Source organism: Cololabis saira, chromosome 10, assembly GCF_033807715.1.
Source record: "Cololabis saira isolate AMF1-May2022 chromosome 10, fColSai1.1, whole genome shotgun sequence".
NCBI classification, from domain to species: domain Eukaryota; kingdom Metazoa; phylum Chordata; class Actinopteri; order Beloniformes; family Belonidae; genus Cololabis; species Cololabis saira.
In genome coordinates, this window is record NC_084596.1 from 5,413,409 (window position 1) to 5,436,411 (window position 23,003).

At 42.7% G+C, this 23,003-nt stretch overlaps 15 non-coding genes across 15 annotated transcripts; 9 read left to right on the forward strand and 6 right to left on the reverse strand.

Moving 5' to 3' along the window:
* Positions 1-251: 251 nt before the first annotated feature.
* On the forward strand, positions 252-323 carry trnah-gug (transfer RNA histidin (anticodon GUG)). The gene has a single exon. It is a non-coding gene; the product is annotated as a tRNA-His (tRNA).
* A 1,515-nt stretch (positions 324-1,838) lies between these two features.
* Positions 1,839-1,927, forward strand: trnay-gua (transfer RNA tyrosine (anticodon GUA)). Its single transcript is given in 2 exon segments — positions 1,839-1,875; positions 1,892-1,927. It is a non-coding gene; the product is annotated as a tRNA-Tyr (tRNA).
* A 338-nt stretch (positions 1,928-2,265) lies between these two features.
* trnak-cuu (transfer RNA lysine (anticodon CUU)) lies at positions 2,266-2,338 on the reverse strand. Its single transcript has one exon. It is a non-coding gene; the product is annotated as a tRNA-Lys (tRNA).
* Positions 2,339-5,347: 3,009 nt separating this feature from the next.
* On the forward strand, positions 5,348-5,419 carry trnap-cgg (transfer RNA proline (anticodon CGG)). The gene has a single exon. It is a non-coding gene; the product is annotated as a tRNA-Pro (tRNA).
* Positions 5,420-6,309: 890 nt separating this feature from the next.
* trnat-ugu (transfer RNA threonine (anticodon UGU)) lies at positions 6,310-6,383 on the forward strand. The gene has a single exon. It is a non-coding gene; the product is annotated as a tRNA-Thr (tRNA).
* Positions 6,384-12,800: 6,417 nt separating this feature from the next.
* LOC133453198 (U6 spliceosomal RNA) lies at positions 12,801-12,907 on the forward strand. Its single transcript, XR_009783321.1, has one exon. It is a non-coding gene; the product is annotated as a U6 spliceosomal RNA (small nuclear RNA).
* A 157-nt stretch (positions 12,908-13,064) lies between these two features.
* On the reverse strand, positions 13,065-13,137 carry trnar-ucg (transfer RNA arginine (anticodon UCG)). Its single transcript has one exon. It is a non-coding gene; the product is annotated as a tRNA-Arg (tRNA).
* Positions 13,138-13,412: 275 nt separating this feature from the next.
* On the forward strand, positions 13,413-13,486 carry trnat-ugu (transfer RNA threonine (anticodon UGU)). The gene has a single exon. It is a non-coding gene; the product is annotated as a tRNA-Thr (tRNA).
* A 3,429-nt stretch (positions 13,487-16,915) lies between these two features.
* Positions 16,916-17,022, forward strand: LOC133453203 (U6 spliceosomal RNA). The gene has a single exon (XR_009783327.1). It is a non-coding gene; the product is annotated as a U6 spliceosomal RNA (small nuclear RNA).
* A 157-nt stretch (positions 17,023-17,179) lies between these two features.
* Positions 17,180-17,252, reverse strand: trnar-ucg (transfer RNA arginine (anticodon UCG)). The gene has a single exon. It is a non-coding gene; the product is annotated as a tRNA-Arg (tRNA).
* A 274-nt stretch (positions 17,253-17,526) lies between these two features.
* Positions 17,527-17,600, forward strand: trnat-ugu (transfer RNA threonine (anticodon UGU)). The gene has a single exon. It is a non-coding gene; the product is annotated as a tRNA-Thr (tRNA).
* Positions 17,601-18,949: 1,349 nt separating this feature from the next.
* Positions 18,950-19,025, forward strand: trnag-acc (transfer RNA glycine (anticodon ACC)). The gene has a single exon. It is a non-coding gene; the product is annotated as a tRNA-Gly (tRNA).
* Positions 19,026-20,857: 1,832 nt separating this feature from the next.
* trnak-uuu (transfer RNA lysine (anticodon UUU)) lies at positions 20,858-20,930 on the reverse strand. Its single transcript has one exon. It is a non-coding gene; the product is annotated as a tRNA-Lys (tRNA).
* Positions 20,931-21,372: 442 nt separating this feature from the next.
* On the reverse strand, positions 21,373-21,445 carry trnak-uuu (transfer RNA lysine (anticodon UUU)). The gene has a single exon. It is a non-coding gene; the product is annotated as a tRNA-Lys (tRNA).
* A 1,337-nt stretch (positions 21,446-22,782) lies between these two features.
* trnas-uga (transfer RNA serine (anticodon UGA)) lies at positions 22,783-22,867 on the reverse strand. Its single transcript has one exon. It is a non-coding gene; the product is annotated as a tRNA-Ser (tRNA).
* Between the last annotated feature and the right edge of the window lie 136 nt (positions 22,868-23,003).

A 23,003-nucleotide genomic window follows, 5' to 3' on the forward strand; every position in this document is an offset into this window, starting at 1 on the left:
TTTGATCCCTAATACAGATGCAAAATCAGGTATCTCAAGGTTGTTACATAATCCTTTAGATTGCAGCGTGCAATTCCCTGCGAGCTGTGAAAATGACCTGTCAGTTGTCATCTCATTCGAAGCAAATGCCCTTACCTGACGACAGGGGCGGCACACCTCCGTAAACTCTTCTTCCAACCTCACACTGTGTTCACTGACATAACTGCAGAAACCGAGCACATATCTAAAGCTGGGTACACGTACCCTTTCAAGCTGTGATCGTATAGTGGTGAGTACTCTGCGTTGTGGCCGCAGCAACCCCGGTTCGAATCCGGGTCACAGCACCCCTGTGGCAGCAAGAGTGCTTCTCAAGTTTTTGGAAAAAGAAAGAAAAGGTGCCACGGACACAACAAAATCCACTAGGGTGTTTGGATCAGATTTTCAGACCATTCACACTTCAATTGATTGCGGTGGAGAAGGGGGGGTGCTACCATAGACATATATAAAGGCTAGATGACTCGTCCGCGCTGCTGCCAACGGAGAGCGACGTCGTCACACGGCGGCCATCTTGCCACAGGAGAACTCGCTCACTTTAACATTGTGTTTAATGGTGCCTGTACTGCTTAAACAACCTTAACTTGCTCAATTCTCAACAGATTTTCAAACAGTTTGGTTTGTCATGAACGTCAGAGATGTAGTTATGACACTGCATACTTGTGAATAATTATAAACATTGAAAAACGTACTTTTATATGAAAATAACCAGAAACAGATAGCCATGACATGGTTTTCATATTTAATCAATATTTCTATAGTATTCTTAGTAATATTTATAGTTACATTATAACATATTTATATTATTACCATATAACATATATATATATATATATATATATATATATATATATATATATATATATATATATATATATATATATATATATATACACCTCTATCCATTAAATGTAATGAGATTTTTTTACTAAAATGAGACATTTTAACTAGAAATAAGACAAATATTCTTGTTAAGATTGTGAGTTTTTGCAGTGATCCATGTTACTTATCCTGTGAAGGACAGAGTCATATTGATAAGTTCAGAAAAGTGTTTTTTATTGTTGTGTTTTGATGTATTTGATGTAAGCCCAGTGGATATTTAAAGCTTACAGAAGGCTGCATTTAACTGCTGCTATGTCATTCCTGCAGTATTTCTGCAGGTGTTTTGGTCACTGCTATTATTTGTAATATATTATATTAATTGTAATCAGCACAAATTATCTGTCCCCATATGATAAAATCCACCATCCCCCCTGATTTTTTTTTTTACAACTTGAGTACTGGTGGTCACCCTTGATAACTTGGGCAGGTAACGTTAGTTAGTGGTGATACACAACTATTGTATATGCTGCATGATTAGGTCGTTTTTCGCAACGAAGAGATACAATTTCAACATGTCCAAGCATCCCTAATCATACCCACGTTAATGACGTTTATGATGAACCAATCCGTTTGTAAATCCGTCAAGCAAGTTTCAGCAAGTTATGAGTATTTTTGTCTGTACAGACCACTCACCCTCCAACAGCAACAACTATAGCGCACGCATGCGCACCAGAGAGTCTCCTGTGGCAAGATGGCCGCGGGTGAACGACGCTGGAGACTCCGCCGTGAGTCATCTAGCCTTTATATATGTCTATGGGTGCTACGGCCCAGACACTTAGCCAAGGACAATGGACTCTGCCAGTGGTAAGGACCCGGCAAGCGGCGCATAAGGGCGACAATAATTCATCTAAAATGTTTCCTTTTCCCAGTTTCAGGCCTTGGTAGAAGAATACACAAGTCATGGAGCTGTCAGCATACATCCTCCTTCGATAGCTCAGTTGGTAGAGCGGAGGACTGTAGAACCAGTAAAACAGGTATCCTTAGGTCGCTGGTTCAACTCTGGCTCGAAGGACTGCCATTATTTTTCATCTTCCCAGAGCGGGACTCTATTTCATCACTGTACTCGGCTTTGGCCATTTGGTAACGTGCACATGTTATCCTCGTCATCAGCAAATCAATTACGTGCATCAGATACGTAGTCATACTTACAAATTCTTACATGTTATCGTCGTCATCGGCAAATCAATAAAATTATTTCATCTGACCCTGGAATGTCATCAGACATGTGATGTCATTGATGATGTCACCAGTCTCAGCCAGTAAAATCCATCACAGCAGTGGAGGTAATTCCTTTCTGCTCACCTTCAACCTGGACTCTACACTTCAAACAAACTTCATAAATGTGACTTCAGCCCAACGTGGGGCTCGAACCCACGACCCTGAGATTAAGAGTCTCATGCTCTACCGACTGAGCTAGCCGGGCTTCAGATGCTAGTAAACAAGAATAATAATTGAAAAGTGTCTGTAATGTGAGGTTTTATCAGCATTTCAGAGAAACCAGTTTTCCGTCTGGACTCCTCTGGACACCACCCAGACAGTTGGAGGACGACATGCGCAGGGATGCTTGTTGGTGCCTGATTTGAGGACTGGGGTGGGGATGGCTCAACTTGTGGTGAGGATTCTCCACATGCAAAAGGAGAAATATTTTATTTGAATGTTAAATCGAGTATTATTCAGCAAAAGGTTGCCACAGGAGGCACATTCATTTTTTTATTTGTGATAATAAATAAATCACGTGTTTTCATGGAGAAAAAAGTGTTTCTTATTGTGCGCCTGTTCTGCAGTTGTCATACCCCGGTGTTGTGCCGTATTCAGCACCCCTGCCGTGAAAAGCACCCCCTCGTCTGACAAAAATGATATTCTCATTCCGTGTCATGTTCTGTTTAGCGTCCAGTTTTGTGTTAATGATTCATGTTTAAATGCGCTCATGGATTCCACAATAGTCATACTTTCCCACAATCACAGTCACAGATAACAAAAATCGGGTAAATGGTTGATGTCATTAATTAATAGCCTGCTTACTGTGTTGTCTTCCATAATATTTGTAAATATATATAATATAAACTCCTAAGTATGTGTTTGTGTGAGTGTGTATATATAAATATATTGAAGTGTCAGTGTGTTGTTTTTTTCTTGGTCTACTTATCATTGAATATACAAGGGGGTGCTTTTCACGGCAGGGGTGCTGAATACGGCACAACAATTTGCCTCTTCCACTAATATCTCTAACTCCAACTCGTCAAATTTCATTTTGCGCTCGCAAACCGTAAGACGCGCAACACCTCATTTAAATACTGCAGTTTGCACCTGTTATCAATTGCGCGAGCATTCTTAGTTGATCACCCGCAAAACACACAACAACAGCACGTGAAAACTTTTTCAGTGCACACGCAATTTAGTACTCTTTATTTAGGATCTTAGTAAATCGGGCCCTCAGAGTTTTCACTAAACCTGCTTTGTCAAACGGACCCCTGGAATTATTCAAATCTGCACCATCACCTGCCTTGATGAAAGGAGGAACAAAAGATAATCTTTAAACAAAAGGAATTTCATTTCTTTATCAGGAGACACAAGGCAAGTTTATTTGTATACCACATTTCATGTACAATTCAAAATGATTTAAGAACAACATTTTAAAAAATTAGGTTAAAAATATGTGTGTGCACGAGGGACACGGTCAAATGCCTTCTCCAGATCCACAAAACACATGTAGACTGGTTGGGCAAATTCCCATGAACCCTCGAGCACCCTGCGGAGGGTGTAGAGCTGGTCCAGTGTTCCACGACCGGGACGAAAACCGCATTGTTCCTCCTGAATCCGAGGTTCAACTATCGGCCATAATCTCCTCTCCAGTACCCCGGCGTAGACTTTCCCGGGGAGGCTGAGAAGTGTGATCCCCCTATAGTTGGAACACACTCTCCGGTCCCCCTTTTTAAAGAGAGGGACCACCACCCCGGTTTGCCACTCCAGCGGTACTGTCCCCTTCCTCCATGCGATGTCGCAGAGGCATGTCAACCAAGACAGCCCTACGACATCCAGAGACTTGAGGTACTCAGGGTGAATCTCATCCACCCCCGGTGCCACTGAGGAGCTTACGAACCACCTCAGTGACCTCGGCTTGGGTGATGGATGAGCACGCCCCAGAGTCCCCACTCTCTGCTTCCTCAGTGGAAGGCATGTCAGTCGGGTTGAGGAGATCCTCGAAGTATTCCTTCCACCGTCCGACGATGTCCCCAGTCGAGGTCAACAGCTCCCCACCCACACCGTAAACGGTGCCGGCAGAGTACTGCTTCCCCCTTCTGAGGCGCCGAACGGTCCTCCAGAATTTCCTCGAGGCCGACCGAAAGTCTTCCTCCATGGCCTCACCGAACTCCTCCCAGACCCGGGTTTTTGCCTCCAAGACTGCCCGAGCTGCGGCTCGCTTGGCCTGCCGGTACCCATCTACTGCGTCAGGAGTCCCACAGGCCAACATAGCCCGGTAGGACTCCTTCTGGATCTACATCAGTGGTGGTAAATCTCTTCAAAACTCTGTTTTTTTGGTGCTTCTCCTCTTCTTCCTCACTACTGATCTGTTCCAGTCCTTGTTCTGGAGCTAGTGACGGTTGATCAGTGGTCCAGCTCTGCGAAACGGATGAAAATGCAGGATGATCACAGTTAATTCAACCATAGTTTTAATTCCAGGCAATGTGTAAATGCTGAAAACCCACATCTTGCTCCTCTCTCATGCCAAGCGATCAGCTGGTAAGCCGTAGTCAATAAACCCTTTCCCCTTTCTTTAGTTGGGCTCCCTTTTTTTGTGTTATTTCACCAACCCATGTGCCTATTTTAAATGATGAAATATTGTGTGTATTATTGAACTTCTTCTCCTATCTCCCTCCCTGAGTGAAGGAACCTTAGTGTCCTTTTGGAGAGGTGATAATAAACTTTTAAAACGGATCCCATACTGGCACTGAGCAAGCTGCATGCACTTATGACAAGATGATCGCATTATGGTATCTTTAGTATAGTGGACAGTATCTCTGCCTGTCACGCAGAAGACCGGGGTTAGATTCCCCGACGGGGAGAGAACCTGTTTTGGATATGCATGACTGATACATATGAACAATGGTCAATAAGATAAGAATCACTCTTCTACACATCATAGGCAGTTGTGCTTTTCCTGCTAAAAAAGCTGTCATTGATGAAGTTCTTCTAATACAAAACAGTGCTGTAAATCTTCCAGTGGATGATATGCTCTGTTCACTGAGAGGTCCTGATCCAGAAGTTCAGCCAGACAAGGGACCTTTTTCATGTGAGACAAACCACTAAACTACAGAAACTGTGCAGCAGGTTATTGATCATCAATCAGTTTCTATTCCTATTCCCGCTTAATGTTACCTCTAGACAGGTATGATGTGACCGTGATTTTTTGTTTTCCGGATATGTGTTTTGTGGCTCGTTGGTCTAGTAGTATGATTCTCGCTTCGGGTGCGAGAGGTCCCGGGTTCAATTCCCGGACGAGCCCCAGAGATTTATGCAATTTGTGTATTTTATCCTATAAGTAGAAAAGTTTCAAGACTGTAGTACAATGCTTTACCTGAAGACCAACATTGGCATCATGTGTGAATGCTGAAAACCTACATCTTGCTTCTCTTTCATGCCAAGAGGTCAGCCAGTAAGGCATAGTCCGTAAACCCTTTCCCCTTTCTTTAATTGGGCTCCTTTTTTGTTTTTTTTGCCCCAACCAATGTGCCTTTTTTAAATAATAAAATATTTTTTGTATTATTGAACTCCCCTATCTCGCGTTCCTAATTTTTCCTTTCATCCTGAATGTTTTAGATCAATGGTTCTCAACTCCGGTCCTCGGGACCCACTGCCCTGCATGTCTTAGATGTTTCCCTGCTTCAGCACACCGTGATAAAAGTACCTGTGTCATCAACACAACTGTTTTTACATGAATAAAATAAGAATAACAAGAAAATAACTCAACAAATGTTGAAGCACAACAGCCATGAAGACCATTTCTACAAGTGTTTGAACCAGCAATTTTAAATGTCTCATACCTGTTTAGATGTTTTTGTATAAGATTAAGGAAGAAGAACAACAGCAGAGGGCGCTGTTGCTACATTTGGTAACGTGCACAATTCAGAGGCGTCCTGGCTACTTTTGCGCCCTGGGTGAACTGTCCAACAATCAGATAAATCAATCACCGCTTAGGAGGCAGGTAACCATATATGGTAACTATAAAAGTTACCATCCTTCATAGCTCTGTTACTTCACATAAAGCCAGGACAGTAGTGGAACAGGTTTGTGTACTAAATATATCACAGTGAGGTGAAATAAAGCTGCTCCAGAGGTAGAATGAACTTGTTGTGTCAACAGGGTTTTTATAACAAGTTGAAGACGTGTGTTGAGGGCCCTGTGGCTTAGTTGGTCAAAGCATCTGTCTTGTAAACAGGAGATCCTGGGTTCAAATCCCAGCAGAGCCTTTAAACTCATGAAGACAAAGGTAAGGATGTAACTCTTGTAATGTTTAAAACCACGTACTTTGTGGAAAAAAAGTATCCAATTTTTGGGTTTTCCACACGGTTGGATAAAGTCCTCTCCTCTGTTAGGGAGGAAACTGTTTGTCAACAATTACAATGTTTCTCAGTGTAGTAAGTGCTCATCAGTGAACTGTTGTTGGCTGACCGTCACTCCCAGGGTTTTTGAGAAAGCTTTAAACCAGTCAGGAGTGCGTAGAAAAAGAGAGCTCTGTTCATTCAAATGTCAATTATCAATCTTCTCCAAGTCTATGGTCTCTTTTTAAGAGGATGCCTCTCTGGTGATCTGCCAGGCCCGTTAAAGCTTGGTTGTGTTTCCTTGACGTGCATAAAGCTTGTACAAGGTTGAAAAATGGAATGGCGACCGCCATCCAGCACATGGGTCTTGAACGTGTTAACGGTCGGCTTATGTACGTTACCCAAGCACACCTCTCCTATCACCACTCAGCCCAGATCCAGACGTTGGGCAAAGGGAGCATCATGTGGTCCGTTTATCTGCCGCCTGACCTTGTGTGCTGTGACTCGACTTGGTATCCCTCTGCCTTCTTGCCATATGTTTCTATAATGCCAGAGCAAGTTCTGAGATGATACCGAGAATGGTTTGCTCTCCACACTGAACACCTCGAAGAACTCTGGTCTAGCTAAGGAACGATTGCTCTGGTCATCAAGAATTACGTAGGCTTTGATGGCTTTGTTCTTGAAACCCTTGGGATAAATCTTTACAAGGCAGATCTTAGAGCATGAATGACCCCACTGACCTAGGCCACACACTTCAGTGCAGCTTGTCGTAACATCAGTCACGTTAGAATAATCTTCACCCTCCCCGCCATTCTCTTGTGGATGTGGAGGAGCGTTGACGCTCTGAGGTGATGGGCCAGGATGCATGGCTGCATCATGATAGGTGCTGTCACATTCAGAGCACTTCACAGAAAATTTGCAGTCTTTGGCAAAGTGGGAGGTCGAACCACAACACTTGAAACATATTCCTTTCTCTTTCAGGAAGGCCTTTCTGTCCCCGAGGAGTTTGTTTCAGAATGTCCTGCATTTTGTAAGCGGATGCGGTTTGTTGTGTAGTGGGCAGTTCTTGTTAGGGTCGTTGTTGGTCATAGAGACATCTGTTTTGTGTACTGTGATGGGTTTGTTGGTATTAAAGTTCTTCACAGTGAATGTATCTGGTTTTGCGAGGGCCGTGTTGTTGCTTTGATGAAAGAAGCTAGGGTAATTTTGTTTCTTTGCCTCATTGCACACAAAAGCACAAAAATAGTCAAAGGGAGGGAAGCGGCCGTGGTTGTCTTCTTTGTACCATGACCCAGACGACACCCACTTCTCCTGAAGGCCATATGGGAGCTTGTCCACAATTGGTCCAATTCCACAGGAGGTGTCGAGATATGACAAACCTGTAAGGTATCCATCCTCCTTGGCGCCTTGTATCTCCATAAGCAGATCTTCAAGTTTGCGCAACTTGGTGTGATCCTTGGCTGAAATCTTAGGAAAACTGTCCAACCGCTGAAACAGTGACTGTTCAATTATTTCAGGGGCAGCGTAGCAATCATGTAGTCTCTCCCGGGCTTTTTGTAAAGCCAGGTTGGGATTTTTTACATGCACTGAGCGAATGCGTCTCACCTGTTTGCCAGACTCTTTTCCTAGCCATTTGGTCATGAGGTCCAATTCTTGGATTGCTGTGAGATGCACTTCAGCTGCTGCATTGGTGAATGAGGACTGCCATGCATGAAAATTCTCTGGCTTATCAGTGAATTGGTACAGTCCTGATGTAACAAGATCTCGTCGTGCCAAGTACTGTGCCAAGGATTCTGGGAGAGATGGTGTGATAGCTGGAGGTTTACTTTGGGGAGTGTGGTACTGAGCGTGTAAGTTTATGGGAGAATCTTCCTTTTTGACTTCAGATTTTGTCTCAACTCTGGTTGGCTCAGGTAGGTTTGATTCTGTAATGTTCACAGTTGGTCGCCATGTCTTGAAGCTGTCATGTGATTGTGCAGGTACTGGAGGTTTGACAGGTGGATCCGGTAACTGTGGGGAGGAAGACTGATTTTGAAGGTCAATCTGAGTTTGAACATATTCGCTGGTGCGTTGTATTCGAACCTTTTGTGATTCGGATTTTCCATTTTCCATTATGGCATGTATTTCTGCAGCATCTTCCCACACCTGTGCCTCCACCATGGCTGCATCTGCTTCTCGATGTAGCATTATCACTTCCAACTCTGTGTCTATCCTAGTTGCTTCCAACTGATTTTGAGCATCTCTTGTTATCCTTTCTGCTTCTCTGGCAGCCTTTTCCATTTTCAGTTTAGCTTCTTGGTTAGCATATGATGCTCTCACCTTGGCAGCTTCGGCTTTAGCTCTGGCGCGGGCCACACTTGATGCCGATGACTTGCTGCTCCTAGAACTGGATACAGACGACTTGTTGCTTGCTTCCATCTTGACTCCACTTAAAGAGCATATTGCAGGTTGGAGACCCCTGTGAATCAATGTGTAGGAAAATAATGTAGGAACTGAATTTTCATTGAAATACGCATAAATATATACTACAGTGACCTCTGGAGTTGTTTTTGTGAGAGTATTTTACTTCCGCATCTGAAAAAGCTGAACCGGAAGTGACGTCGCATTGGGGAGCGCGGTGAATTCAACAATAGGAAAAATAATGGAGCTTAATGTTAGTTGTGACACTGAAGAGGTTGTGAATGTGTATTCACACCAATATGACAGGCCACAGCCTTATAATTACGTTACCCGTTAGTCCCCCCACGTTCTTTTGATTGACAGCTGAAACTCGCTTTTTAAAAGGCTGATTTATGTGTCCGCGTTACACCAACGCAGACCCTACGGCGTAGGTTACGCAGCGACGCACAGAACGCTGCGTGCGCCGCGATTTTACGCGGAACCATAAATCCGCCTTTATTCACAACAGCACCCGCCGGGCTCCTGAAAGAAACTCCGAAAATAACTCCTAAAAGATGGGTGAGTACTTGTAATCTGTCTACGTTTGTACTTTCTAAACAGAAAACAGGCTTATTATCTTCTCTTTTTTCTGATTAAAGCATCCGAAATAGCCGGGTATTTTTAAAACCGAATACTTCCCCCCCTTCGTTTATCCACATTACATCGTTGTTAAAAAAAAAAACCTTCCACACATAACCGAAGATCTGCGTTTTCGACCACTTTCATAAGCATTCCAAACCTGTAGATCATCTGGTCTTCCAGCCTCCGGGTCGCCTCTGTTGCGCCCCTTCCCCGGGATCCGCGCCTCCTCCTCGGGCAACGAGCTGGAGTTTCCCCGTGTCCGCCGCGGAGCTGCTGTGTTAATCAACGCAGCCGGGCTGCAGCCGGGCTGCAACCCTGCTGCGCGTCGCCGCGTACCCTACGGCGTAGGCTCCGCGTCGGTGTAACGGTGTCAAGAGCAGAGACCATTTATTTAATAAATAGCTTGGAGGACAGATGGTGGATCATCTGCAGTTCTGGATCGCACATTAGACGTCAGACTCAGAGCAGATTTGTTGTTGTTTTGGAGCATAATGTGACGTTCGAAAAATGCAAAACTCCGGTTGTCTCTGTCTACACCAGGTCTACACGCATCTACATAAACATAAATTTTCCCTTTGCCTAGATTTTTGTTAAACATTCGTTTATTTGCGTTTTCATGTGGATGACAGGTCCAAACGTAGGAAAATATCTTGGGTTTAGCAGATACCCCGCTACGTGTGTACGGGGTCTGGGCAGTCAGATGGGGCAGCTGTGGAGACGTCTCCCTGGTGTGACGTCATATGACGCGGTGTTCGAAAAAAGAGCGTTTGTAGGAACTTGGCTAAAATCAGCCACTTTTTCCTCTGAATAAGTGCCCTTATGTCTTGTAAAACATATTAAATCCTACATTAACTTCTCACATAGTCATTTTCACATATGGTCAGGTATCATTTTTGAAAAAATTCTAACCTGCAATATGCTCTTTAAACATCAAATGGTGCCTTTTCACTGTAGTGTTCTCGTTCAGTGTGTTGAAACTCCGACTAAACACCAAGTTAAACCATCGCTAATGAAGACAGAGTCGTAGTAAGGTTGAGCATTTACTGTCACACTTCTTCATTAACATCGTGGTGAAAACTGTGAATAAAACAATACAAAATATTCTGTTTTTAACTAAATATTGCATTGTACATGAATTTAAACATGAATTTACATCACTCTATGCACTTTAAGTAGAAATTAAAATGTTTTTTAACATGTAAGTAAATGTAAATAAAACTTCCTTTTTTAACCGTTCATCAAATGTAGTTTTTTAACAAAGCATTACTATTTATGTTTTTTAACATCTAAACATTTAAACATTAAATATAGGAATTTACAGTATTTCCTCTATGATGTTTTCTAGCAGACGGAAGCAGATTATGGCCGTTTTCGAATTCGCATACTGTACTACAAGTATACACTGATTTGGCCAAAGTGTAGTAAGTAGTATGCTGTATGTGAACAGAAGGAAATCTGCAGTGTGCGAAAAATACCCGGATGTTGTACTGATCTGGAAAAAAATCCGCAGCATGCTTCAAACAGCCTACCTCGCTTACAATATCCCAGAATGCAATGCGGCCTCGGCCGGGCAGCGATTTTTTCTTTTTTTTTCTCAAAGCTTTATTGAGAAAACAGCTGCAATCGGACAGTGATGTGATGTGAAGGCAGAAAGGACTAGTTACACCGTGGAGAGGGAGAAGGAGGAATATAAATGTAAGTAACTTTAATATATAACCTTTTTAATTCAATTTAGTGTAAGGACAACGATTAAAAATTGTGGGTTTTTAATAGTATGTTAGGTTTTTGTTAGTTATCTTAGCTAAGTTATCCGTAAATAAAAGTGAACTAAGTGTTATGACAACGTTATATATCGGTAGTTCGTTGTCTTTTCATGAAATAACTACTTTTCATTGCTGTGTTTTGACAGAGAATTTGTCCGGGAGCTGAAATAAATAGATGCAGAGAGAGCGACTCGACAGAGAGGAGAACTTGTTAATAATAAAATAAAATTAACTTCAATAGACTGATATGTTCATTTCAATACATTTATTAAAATCCATTTCCATCCCTTATGTCATTTCATCAATGAATGTGGTTTTACTGCTATTTCAACATTTAAGATAAGATAATCCTTTATTAGTCCCGCATCGGGGAAATTTGCAAAATATAGCCCGACTGGAATCGAACCCCCGTTCGCTGTACGAAAGTCGCTAATCAACCCATTGAGCTATAAGATATACATCTCTGTTCTGTCTGTGGTATATATATATCCATCTAGTAACAACACGAAGCTTCACTTTATATTCAGACAAACTAACGTGACAGCTACAACTGTTAGATTTAATATATTAAACCAACATTTATTTCCTAAATGATTTATTTCAGCCGGTGACAATTCTCCACAGGGCTGCAGGTTTCTCCCCGGGACGAGGCCGTGGGTTGACCCGGCGATCGCGTCAGTTCTCCGGCCGTGAGCTGCTGATGCGGCCGGACCGGCGGCTCTTTTGATCCCCGAAACATCGGATCAAATTTCTACGCCTTACTTTTACGCCTGAATGTTAAAAGATGTTAAAACGAAATAAAGTGGCATATTAACAGCGCTACAGCTGGAATTACAACAGCTTCTAGTCCAGTGTTTCTCAATCCTGGTCCTCCTGCATGTTTTAGATGTTTCCCTGCTTCAGCGCACCGTGATAAAAGTACGTGTGTCATCAACAGAGTTGTGCAGACCTTGATGACAGCTAATTAGGACCTTTAATTAGAATCAGGTGTGTTGGTGCAGGGAAACATCTAAAACATGCAGGACAGGGGTCCACGAGGACCAGGATTGAGAAACACTCTAGTCTGCTTTTAAATCTCATCTTTCGCTGACGTTTTGGTGCGAGATGCATTCTGGGATACACTGTAGCACACTGCTGTGTGAACGGTCTGCTGGAGCAGCGTACTGAATCGTTCATTCAGTAGGCAGTATTCAGTGCATACTTTGCAGTATGTAGCATATAGTGCGGTAGTGTCTGAATTCGAAAACGACCTCTATTCAGAGCATGCACCACATGTCTGCCACCATTTTCTCAAGAACAGGAAGTGATGTCATCAGTGACCAAATACCAAAATAAATCGTTCTTTTAAACAAGTTAAACTTATAGCAGATTAATACATCATTTCAAACTGTAATGAATACTAAATAATTATTTAAGAGACAAATAAATAAGAAACAAAAGAATGCCTTAGAGGCAGCACACTCCCATTAAAGGCCATTTCTGTCCTCCGGTAAGGCAACCATTAGAATCCAGGGTGGAACACCAGGGGGATCTAAATTGGGCTCACAGAGAATTCCCTGTTGTGTTACTTCGGTAGCACACATACTAAAATTGGAACGATACAGAGAAGATTAGCATGGCCCCTGGCGCAAGGATGACACGCACATTCGTGGAGCGTTCCCAATTTTTCCTTTCATCCTGAATGTTTTATGTCACCCTTTTTTAAATGATCAAATACTGTGTGTATTATTGAACTCCGTACCCTCCGTGAGGGTAGCTAAACCAATGTGACCTGTAAAGAATGAATGTGAGTTAGGAGACCAGATCTAACTATCTGAAGGCTCTATAACCACAGAGGGACTTGAACCCTCAATCTTCTGATCCGAAGTCAGACGCCTTGTCCATTAGGCCATGTGGTCCACGAGTTGCTCTTCTGAGGCTACTTTTGTGCCCTGGGTGAACTGTCCAACATTCAGATAAATCAATCACCGCTTAGGAGGCAGGTAACCATATATGGTAACTATAAAAGTTACCATCCTTCATAGCTCTGTTACTTCACATAAAGCCAGGACAGTAGTGGAACAGATTTGTGTACTAAATATATCACAGTGAGGTGAAATAAAGCTGCTCCAGAGGTAGAATGAACTTGTTGTGTCAACAGGGTTTTTATAACAAGTTGAAGACGTGTGTTGAGGGCCCTGTGGCTTAGTTGGTCAAAGCATCTGTCTTGTAAACAGGAGATCCTGGGTTCAAATCCCAGCAGAGCCTTTAAACTCATGAAGACAAAGGTAAGGATGTAACTCTTGTAATGTTTAAAACCACGTACTTTGTGGAAAAAAAGTATCCAATTTCTGGGTTTTCCACACGGTTGGATAAAGTCCTCTCCTCTGTTAGGGAGGAAACTGTTTGTCAACAATTACAATGTCTCTCAGTGTAGTAAGTGCTCATCAGTGAACTGTCGTTGGCTGACCGTCACTGCCGGGGTTTTTGAGAAAGCTTTAAACCAGTCAGGAGTGCGTAGAAAAAGAGAGCTCTGTTCATTCAAATGTCAATTATCAATCTTCTCCAAGTCTATGGTCTCTTTTTAATAGGATGCCTGTCTGGTGATCTGCCAGGCCCTTTAAAGCTTGGTTGTGTTTCCTTGACGTGCATAAAGCTTGTACAAGGTTGAAAAATGGAATGGCGACCGCCATCCAGCACATGGGTCTTGAACGTGTTAACGGTCGGCTTATGTACGTTACCCAAGCACACCTCTCCTATCACCACTCAGCCCAGATCCAGACGTTGGGCAAAGGGAGCATCATGTGGTCCGTTTATCTGCCGCCTGACCTTGTGTGCTCTGAGCACGTCTCTTCCGAGTAGCAGAAGTATTTCAGCCTCTGGGTCCAGCTCTGGAATGTGTTTGGCGATATGAAGGAGATGAGGCTGGTGCAAAACTGCGCAGGGTGTTGGAATCTCCATCCGGTTGTTCGGGATCTCAGGACACTCAAGGAGTGGTGGAAGGGACATGGGGACTTTGCTATCCAGTGACTCGATTTGGTATCCCTCTGCCTTCTTGCCATATGTTTCTATAATGCCAGAGCAAGTTCTGAGATGATACCGAGAATGGTTTGCTCTCCACACTGAACACCTCGAAGAACTCTGGTCTAGCTAAGGAACGATTGCTCTGGTCATCAAGAATTACGTAGGCTTTGATGGCTTTGTTCTTGAAACCCTTGGGATAAATCTTTACAAGGCAGATCTTAGAGCATGAATGACCCCACTGACCTAGGCCACACACTTCAGTGCAGCTTGTCGTAACATCAGTCACGTTAGAATAATCTTCACCCTCCCCGCCATTCTCTTGTGGATGTGGAGGAGCGTTGACGCTCTGAGGTGATGGGCCAGGATGCATGGCTGCATCATGATAGGTGCTGTCACATTCAGAGCACTTCACAGAAAATTTGCAGTCTTTGGCAAGGTGGGAGGTCGAACCACAACACTTGAAACATATTCCTTTCTCTTTCAGGAAGGCCTTTCTGTCCCCGAGGAGTTTGTTTCTGAATGTCCTGCATTTTGTAAGCGGATGCGGTTTGTTGTGTAGTGGGCAGTTCTTGTTAGGGTCGTTGTTGGTCATAGAGACATCTGTTTTGTGTACTGTGATGGGTTTGTTGGTATTAAAGTTCTTCACAGTGAATGTATCTGGTTTTGCGAGGGCCGTGTTGTTGCTTTGATGAAAGAAGCTAGGGTAATTTTGTTTCTTTGCCTCATTGCACACAAAAGCACAAAAATAGTCAAAGGGAGGGAAGCGGCCGTGGTTGTCTTCTTTGTACCATGACCCAGACGACACCCACTTCTCCTGAAGCCCATATGGGAGCTTGTCCACAATTGGTCCAATTCCACGGGAGGTGTCGAGATATGACAAACCTGTAAGGTATCCATCCTCCTTGGTGCCTTGTATCTCCATAAGCAGATCTTCAAGTTTGCGCAACTTGGTGTGATCCTTGGCTGAAATCTTAGGAAAACTGTCCAACCGCTGAAACAGTGACTGTTCAATTATTTCAGGGGCAGCGTAGCAATCATGTAGTCTCTCCCGGGCTTTTTGTAAAGCCAGGTTGGGATTTTTTACATGCACTGAGCGAATGCGTCTCACCTGTTTGCCAGACTCTTTTCCTAGCCATTTGGTCATGAGGTCCAATTCTTGGATTGCTGTGAGATGCACTTCAGCTGCTGCATTGGTGAATGAGGACTGCCATGCATGAAAATTCTCTGGCTTATCATTGAATTGGTACAGTCCTGATGTAACAAGATCTTGTCGTGCCAAGTACTGTGCCAAGGATTCTGGGAGAGATGGTGTGATAGCTGGAGGTTTACTTTGGGGAGTGTGGTACTGAGCGTGTAAGTTTATGGGAGAATCTTCCTTTTTGACTTCAGATTTTGCCTCAACTCTGGTTGGCTCAGGTAGGTTTGATTCTGTAATGTTCACAGTTGGTCGCCATGTCTTGAAGCTGTCATGTGATTGTGCAGGTACTGGAGGTTTGACAGGTGGATCCGGTAACTGTGGGGAGGAAGACTGATTTTGAAGGTCAATCTGAGTTTGAACATATTCGCTGGTGCGTTGTATTCGAACCTTTTGTGATTCGGATTTTCCATTTTCCATTATGGCATGTATTTCTGCAGCATCTTCCCACACCTGTGCTTCCACCATGGCTGCATCTGCTTCTCGATGTAGCATTAGCACTTCCAACTCTGTGTCTATCCTAGTTGCTTCCAACTGATTTTGAGCATCTCTTGTTATCCTTTCTGCTTCTCTGGCAGCCTTTTCCATTTTCAGTTTAGCTTCTTGGTTAGCATATGATGCTCTCACCTTGGCAGCTTCGGCTTTAGCTCTGGCGCGGGCCACACTTGATGCCGATGACTTGCTGCTCCTAGAACTGGATAGACGACTTGTTGCTTGCTTCCATCTTGACTCCACTTAAACATCAAATGGTGCCTTTTCACTGTAGTGTTCTCGTTCAGTGTGTTGAAACTCCGACTAAACACCAAGTTAAACCATCGCTAATGAAGACAGAGTCGTAGTAAGGTTGAGCATTTACTGTCACACTTCTTCATTAACATCGTGGTGAAAACTGTGAATAAAACAATACAAAATATTCTGTTTTTAACTAAATATTGCATTGTACATGAATTTAAACATGAATTTACATCACTCTATGCACTTTAAGTAGAAATTAAAATGTTTTTTAACATGTAAGTAAATGTAAATAAAACTTCGTTTTTTAACAAAGCATTACTATTTATGTTTTTTAACATCTAAACATTTAAACATTTAAACATTCAATATAGGAATTTACAGTATTTCCTCTATGATGTTTTCTAGCAGACGGAAGCAGATTATATTCAGAGCATGCACCACATGTCTGCCACCATTTTCTCAAGAACAGGAAGTGCCTAACAGGACGTGATGTCATCAGTGACCAAATCGAAAATAAATCGTTCTTTTAAACAAGTTAAACTTATAGCAGATTAATCCATCATTTCAAACTGTAATGAATACTAAATAATTATTTAAGAGACAAATAAATAAGAAACAAAAGAATGCCTTAGAGGCAGCACACTCCCATTAAAGGCCATTTCTGTCCTCCAGTAAGGCAACCATTAGAATCCAGGATGGAAGACCAGGGGGATCTAAATCGGGCTCACAGAGAACTCCCTGTTGTGTTACTTCGGTAGCACACGTACTAAAATTGGAACGATACAGAGAAGATTAGCATGGCCCCTGGCGCAAGGATGACACGCACAATCGTGGAGCGTTCCCAATTTTTCCTTTCATCCTGAATGTTTTATGTCACCCTTTTTTAAATGATCAAATACTGTGTGTATTATTGAACTCCGTACCCTCCGTGAGGGTAGCTAAACCAAAGTGACCTGTAAAGAATGACTGTGAGTTAGGAGACCAGATCTAACTATCTGAAGGCTCTATAACCACAGAGGGACTTGAACCCTCAATCTTCTGATCCGAAGTCAGACGCCTTGTCCATTAGGCCATGTGGTCCACGAGTTGCTCTTCTGAGGCTACTTTTGTGCCCTGGGTGAACTGTCCAACATTCAGATATTCAATCACCGCTTAGGAGGCAGGTAACCATATATGGTAACTATAAAAGTTACCATCCTTCATAGCTCTGTTACTTCACATAAAGCCAGGACAGTAGTGGAACAGATTTGTGTACTAAATATATCACAGTGAGGTGAAATAAAGCTGCTCCAGAGGTAGAATGAACTTGTTGTGTCAACAGGGTTTTTATAACAAGTTGAAGACGTGTGTTGAGGGCCCTGTGGCTTAGTTGGTCAAAGCATCTGTCTTGTAAACAGGAGATCCTGGGTTCAAATCCCAGCAGAGCCTTTAAACTCATGAAGACAAAGGTAAGGATGTAACTCTTGTAATGTTTAAAACCATGTACTTTGTGGAAAAAAAGTATCCTCTCCTCTGTTAGGGAGGAAACTGTTTGTCAACAATTACAATGTCTCTCAGTGTAGTAAGTGCTCATCCATCATCGTTGGCTGACCGTCACTGCCGGGGTTTTTGAGAAAGTTTTAAACCAGTCAGGAGTGCGTAGAAAAAGAGAGCTCTGTTCATTCAAATGTCAATTATCAATCTTCTCCAAGTCTATGGTCTCTTTTTAATAGGATGCCTGTCTGGTGATCTGCCAGGCCCGTTAAAGCTTGGTTGTGTTTCCTTGACGTGCATAAAGCTTGTACAAGGTTGAAAAATGGAATGGCGACCGCCATCCAGCACATGGGTCTTGAACGTGTTAACGGTCGGCTTATGTACGTTACCCAAGCACACCTCTCCTATCACCACTCAGCCCAGATCCAGACGTTGGGCAAAGGGAGCATCATGTGGTCCGTTTATCTGCCGCCTGACCTTGTGTGCTCAGGTAGGTTTGATTCTGTAATGTTCACAGTTGGTCGCCATGTCTTGAAGCTGTCATGTGATTGTGCAGGTACTGGAGGTTTGACAGGTGGATCCGGTAACTGTGGGGAGGAAGACTGATTTTGAAGGTCAATCTGAGTTTGAACGTATTCGATTCGCTGGTGCGTTTTATTCTAACCTTTTCTGATTTGGATTTTCCATTTTCCATTATGGCATGTACTTCTGCAGCATCTTCCCACACCTGTGCCTCCACCATGGCTGCATCTGCTTCTCAATCTAGCATTAGCACTTCCAACTCTGTGTCTATCCTATTTGCTTCCAACTGATTTTGAGCATCTCTTGTTATCCTTTCTGCTTCTCTGGCAGCCTTTTCCATTTTCAGTTTAACTTCTTGGTTAGCATATGATGCTCTCACCTTGGCAGCTTCGGCTTTAGCTCTGGCGCGGGTCACACAGTCGTTGGCTGACCGTCACTGCCAGGGTTCTTGAGTAACTTTGATCCAGTCAGGAGTGGGTACAAAGAGAGAGATCTGTTCATTCAAATGTCAATGACAGTTGTCATTATCAAACCTCTCCAAGTCTATGGTCTCTTTTTAAGAGGATGCTGTTTCCACATGTCTAACTGAATATACCTGCAAACATGAAGACGGTAATCCAGAAGTTGTTGTATAAGCTGAGGGACAAATGGAGGTAAGTATCTTGTGATATTGGAGAAACCATCATCAAAGAGTTACTTTTCCTGACATGGAGACTGCTCATCTGGTCGTAATGCTGGAAAACTGTGACGTCTCATTCAGCAGTTCCAGGTTCTTTCCTGCAGCGTTGGTGGTGTAGTGGTCACTCAGCATGGCTGCTTACCAAGCAGTTGACCTGGGTTTGATTCCCAGCCATCGCAGCAAACATGAGGGCGTTAAGAGTTCTCTTAACGCTGGGGGAAAGTTAGCAGTCTTTATGAAAATGAACTCAAACAGTCAACACGTATGTCTACATGGACAACAATACTCTGATCAGAATCACATAAAAGGTGTTTGTGTTTTGTTGAAGTGGAGATAGCAGCTGGGTTTCAGCTAAACATGCGGTGAAGTACCAGGAGAATGCTAGAGACAGACAGGTGGGAGGTGGACGGGTCCAGCATCTCCTGGTGCCGTAGGAGACGATGATGGAGCAGTAGCAAAACCATGAATGAGGTGGAAGATGAGACCTCCATCTATCTGGATCTCCTTCTGCCTGAAGCCTGTTCTTCTTCCTCCCTGATCGGACATCTCTCACATTGTTCTGCTGCAGCTTGTTCTCCGGCTTCCTCCTCCTTATCTTTAATCTGGACTTTCACTAGTTTTTGTCCTGGCTCAGAGTGAACAAGTCCCACTTTGCTGCCATTAACATTGAAATAGCTGTCAGCAGTTACAGTTTTTGCCCGTTGCTTGAACACTATATACCCATGCTTAAACTAAAGTAACACAACTTGAAACTTTTGTTACCATACCTCAAACACATGTACCCATACCTTAAACCAAAGCGCTGCTTTGCACTCTAGTTGCAATTCTGCAACACACTTAGTCCTTTATGCAACACACTTGGTCCTGCATACTAGACTCTATTTCATACATAAGACACTTCGTTCACAAATGAAATCTCAGGGTGCCATTTGGAAAACACATGTTTCCAAAATACAAAACACATCGGTTAATTGCAACCATTCAAATACACACCTGAAGACACTTGCTTGCTAAACGTAACACCAATCAGCCAGCTACAAAAAGGCCTCAGTTTAGCCATTTCAAGAACTTTGCAAGCATGGATGGAGGGAGAGCAAGAGGACGAGGAAGAGGACGACAAGGAGGGCAAGGAGGGCAAGGACAAGGTCGAAGAGGCAATGCACGGACCTCCATATCTGACGATATAAGGGCAACTTTGGTGGATCATGTTATAGATCATGGCCTGACAATGAGGGAAGCTGGGCAGAGAGTCCACCCGCACCTCAGCCACTTCACAGTAGCATCTATAATACTGTAAGAACATTCAGACTGGAAAACAGGTATGTCTTCCCCTCTCTACCTTCTACTCAGATGGTATTTACAGCACTCTACAGTATATCACATTACCACATCACATGTACAGGGTATTGCAGGGTTCAGTACAGTGGATGATACAGTATATACAGTGAAGTACTGTAAGAAAAAGAATCAAACTGATGACAATTTGTGTTTGTATTTCTCTAGAATGACTAGAAAACCTTCTGGGGGAGGACGCCAACGCCTGTTCACACAACCTTGAGCCCACGTGCAGTATGCACAATTATGTGTTTACAATATAGTGTTTTTTCTATTTTTTTTTTTTTAGTTCACGTTACTATGTACAACATTGGGTAGGCCTATTTGGTTTGGTTTTTTTGGTTGCTTGAAAATGTGCCTGCTGAATAAACAAAAATAAAAAAACAAAATCAAAGACTGCAGTGTTTTATATAAAGTAGACTAGTGTGTTCTCCCTGATCTGAAAGTGTATGCATATGATACAAGTGTGTGTCATTTTGTCATCAGAGTTACATTTTGACCAAGTATTTTTAGGTTTTGATAGCAGAGTTAAGTCAGTGATAGTAAAGTTTCAATTTGACACAGATGTGAATGGTATATTTCCCAGTGTTGTGTCATGCTTACTTGTGTGTAGAGTTTTGGCACAATGAGCGAAATTTTGCAAAATGTGTTCAAGCAACGGGCAAAAACTGTAATCCACCTGAACAGGGACTTGAACCCTGGACCCTCAGATTAAAAGTCTGATGCTCTTCCAGCTGAGCTACTCAGGTCATGTTTGGAGTGTTTTGTTTATTCGTTTTCTTCATGTCTTTTCAAATATAAGGCATTTGAGAGGTTTTGAAAAGTCCTGGAGGAACTTTCAGTGGTTGTTCCTCTTAAACATGATATTGTGTTCAGTGGAACAGGTTTGTGTACTAAATATCTCACAGTGAGGTGGAATAAATAAATAAGGTGGGTTCATTCAACTGATACTTCAGTCATTCTAAAATGTGTGAATGAGTTTTAAAGAGACCTACCACCACTGTATTGTTTGGAAACATGCAGGTCACTCAGATTCAAGGTCTGATGCTCTAAATCTGAGCTACCAAGGTTTTGTATGAAAGCTTTGTTTCTGTCTCTCTCCATTTGTTGTTTTTATTTGATAGGTTGAGATGAGTCTTGAAAATGATCTGGTTGTTTCTTCACAGTCAGGAACTGTGGTCATCAGATAATCACCTGAGCAGGGACTTGAACCCTGGACCCTCAGATTAAAAGTCTGATGCTCTTCCATCTGAGCTACTCAGGTCACATTTGGAATGATTTCTTTCCTCTTTTCTTCATGTTTTTACAGATATAAGGCAATTCAGAGGTAGACTTGACCTTGTAAGGCAGTGTAAGGCAGTTTATTAGGAGGTGTGATCATGAAGAACCACTCTTCTGTTATTCAGCAGGCGGGCCATTAGAAGGCCGTCTATTAAGTTTGGTAAGATATAAAGACGTTCACAGTCACGATAGCCAGGAACCGAACCTGGGCCGACTGCTTGGAAAGAAATGTAAAACTAACTTAATGTAGGCTGATGTTACCTATTAATGCATGCTGGGGATAACACAAAAAACCCACTGATTAGTTTTGAAAGACATTTTAGTTTTGAAAGACATTTTAGTCTTTCCAGCCACATGAGAAGGTGAGCAGTCATGTCAGGGAAAGTAACTCTTTGATGATGGTTTCTTCAATATCACAAGCTACTTACCTCCATTTGTCCCTTAGCTTATACATCAACTTCTTGTTGTATAAGCTGCATGTTTGCAGGTATATTCAGTTAGACATGTGTTGTCATCCATTGCATTACAACATTCTCTTAGAAAGAGACCATAGACTTGGAGAGGTTTGATAATGACAACTGTCATTGACATTTGAATGAACAGAGCTCTCTTTGTACCCACTCCTGACTGGATCAAAGCTTTCTCAAGAACCCTGGCAGTGACGGTCAGCCAACGACTGTTCACTGATGACCAATAATCACCTCAATATTCATGAGGGCTGTTAAATGTGATGAGAGTTCAGTCTGCTTTCTAATGCTTAGATAATGTTATGGACCAACAGGAAGCACTTACTACACTGAGAAACATTGTCAGTGTTTGTTTTGGGCCAATGCTAATGCCCAAGTCTGACTTGTGCTTCAACCAAAAAAACTAACGGTAGGCTATATAAAGTACTTGATGGCACATGTACAAAGGAAATCCTGGATTGGATCAAACATTACACTTGTCAGTTTAGATTAGCATGAAACTCTGGTGACATCAACAAGAAAGTATTGAAGTATTTAAGGTAGACTTTACCTTGTAAGGCAGTTTATTAGGAGGTGTGATCATGAAGAACCACTCTTCTGTTATTCAGCAGGCGGGCCATTAGAAGGCCGTCTATTAAGTTTGGTAAGATATAAAGACGTTCACAGTCACGATAGCCAGGAACCGAACCTGGGCCGACTGCTTGGAAAGAAATGTAAAACTAACTTAATGTAGGCTGATGTTACCTATTAATGCATGCTGGGGATAACACAGAAAACCCCACTGATTAGTTTTGAAAGACATTTTAGTCTACGGTTAACAACTGCAAGTCTTCTTGCATGTTCAAACATTAACCGTTGTTGGCAGGATTTGAACCTGCGCGGGGAATCCCCAATGGATTTCAAGTCCATCGCCTTAACCACTCGGCCAAAAATGGGGCTAAAGGGACTGCCCGAGGGGGGGAAAGAAAAGAAAAAAGAGGGAGGAGGGGGGAAAGAGGGAAAAGAAAAGGAGGAAAAAAAAGGAGGAAAATGAACATTATATTTTTCTCTGTTCTTATCTTCTCAACATTGTTT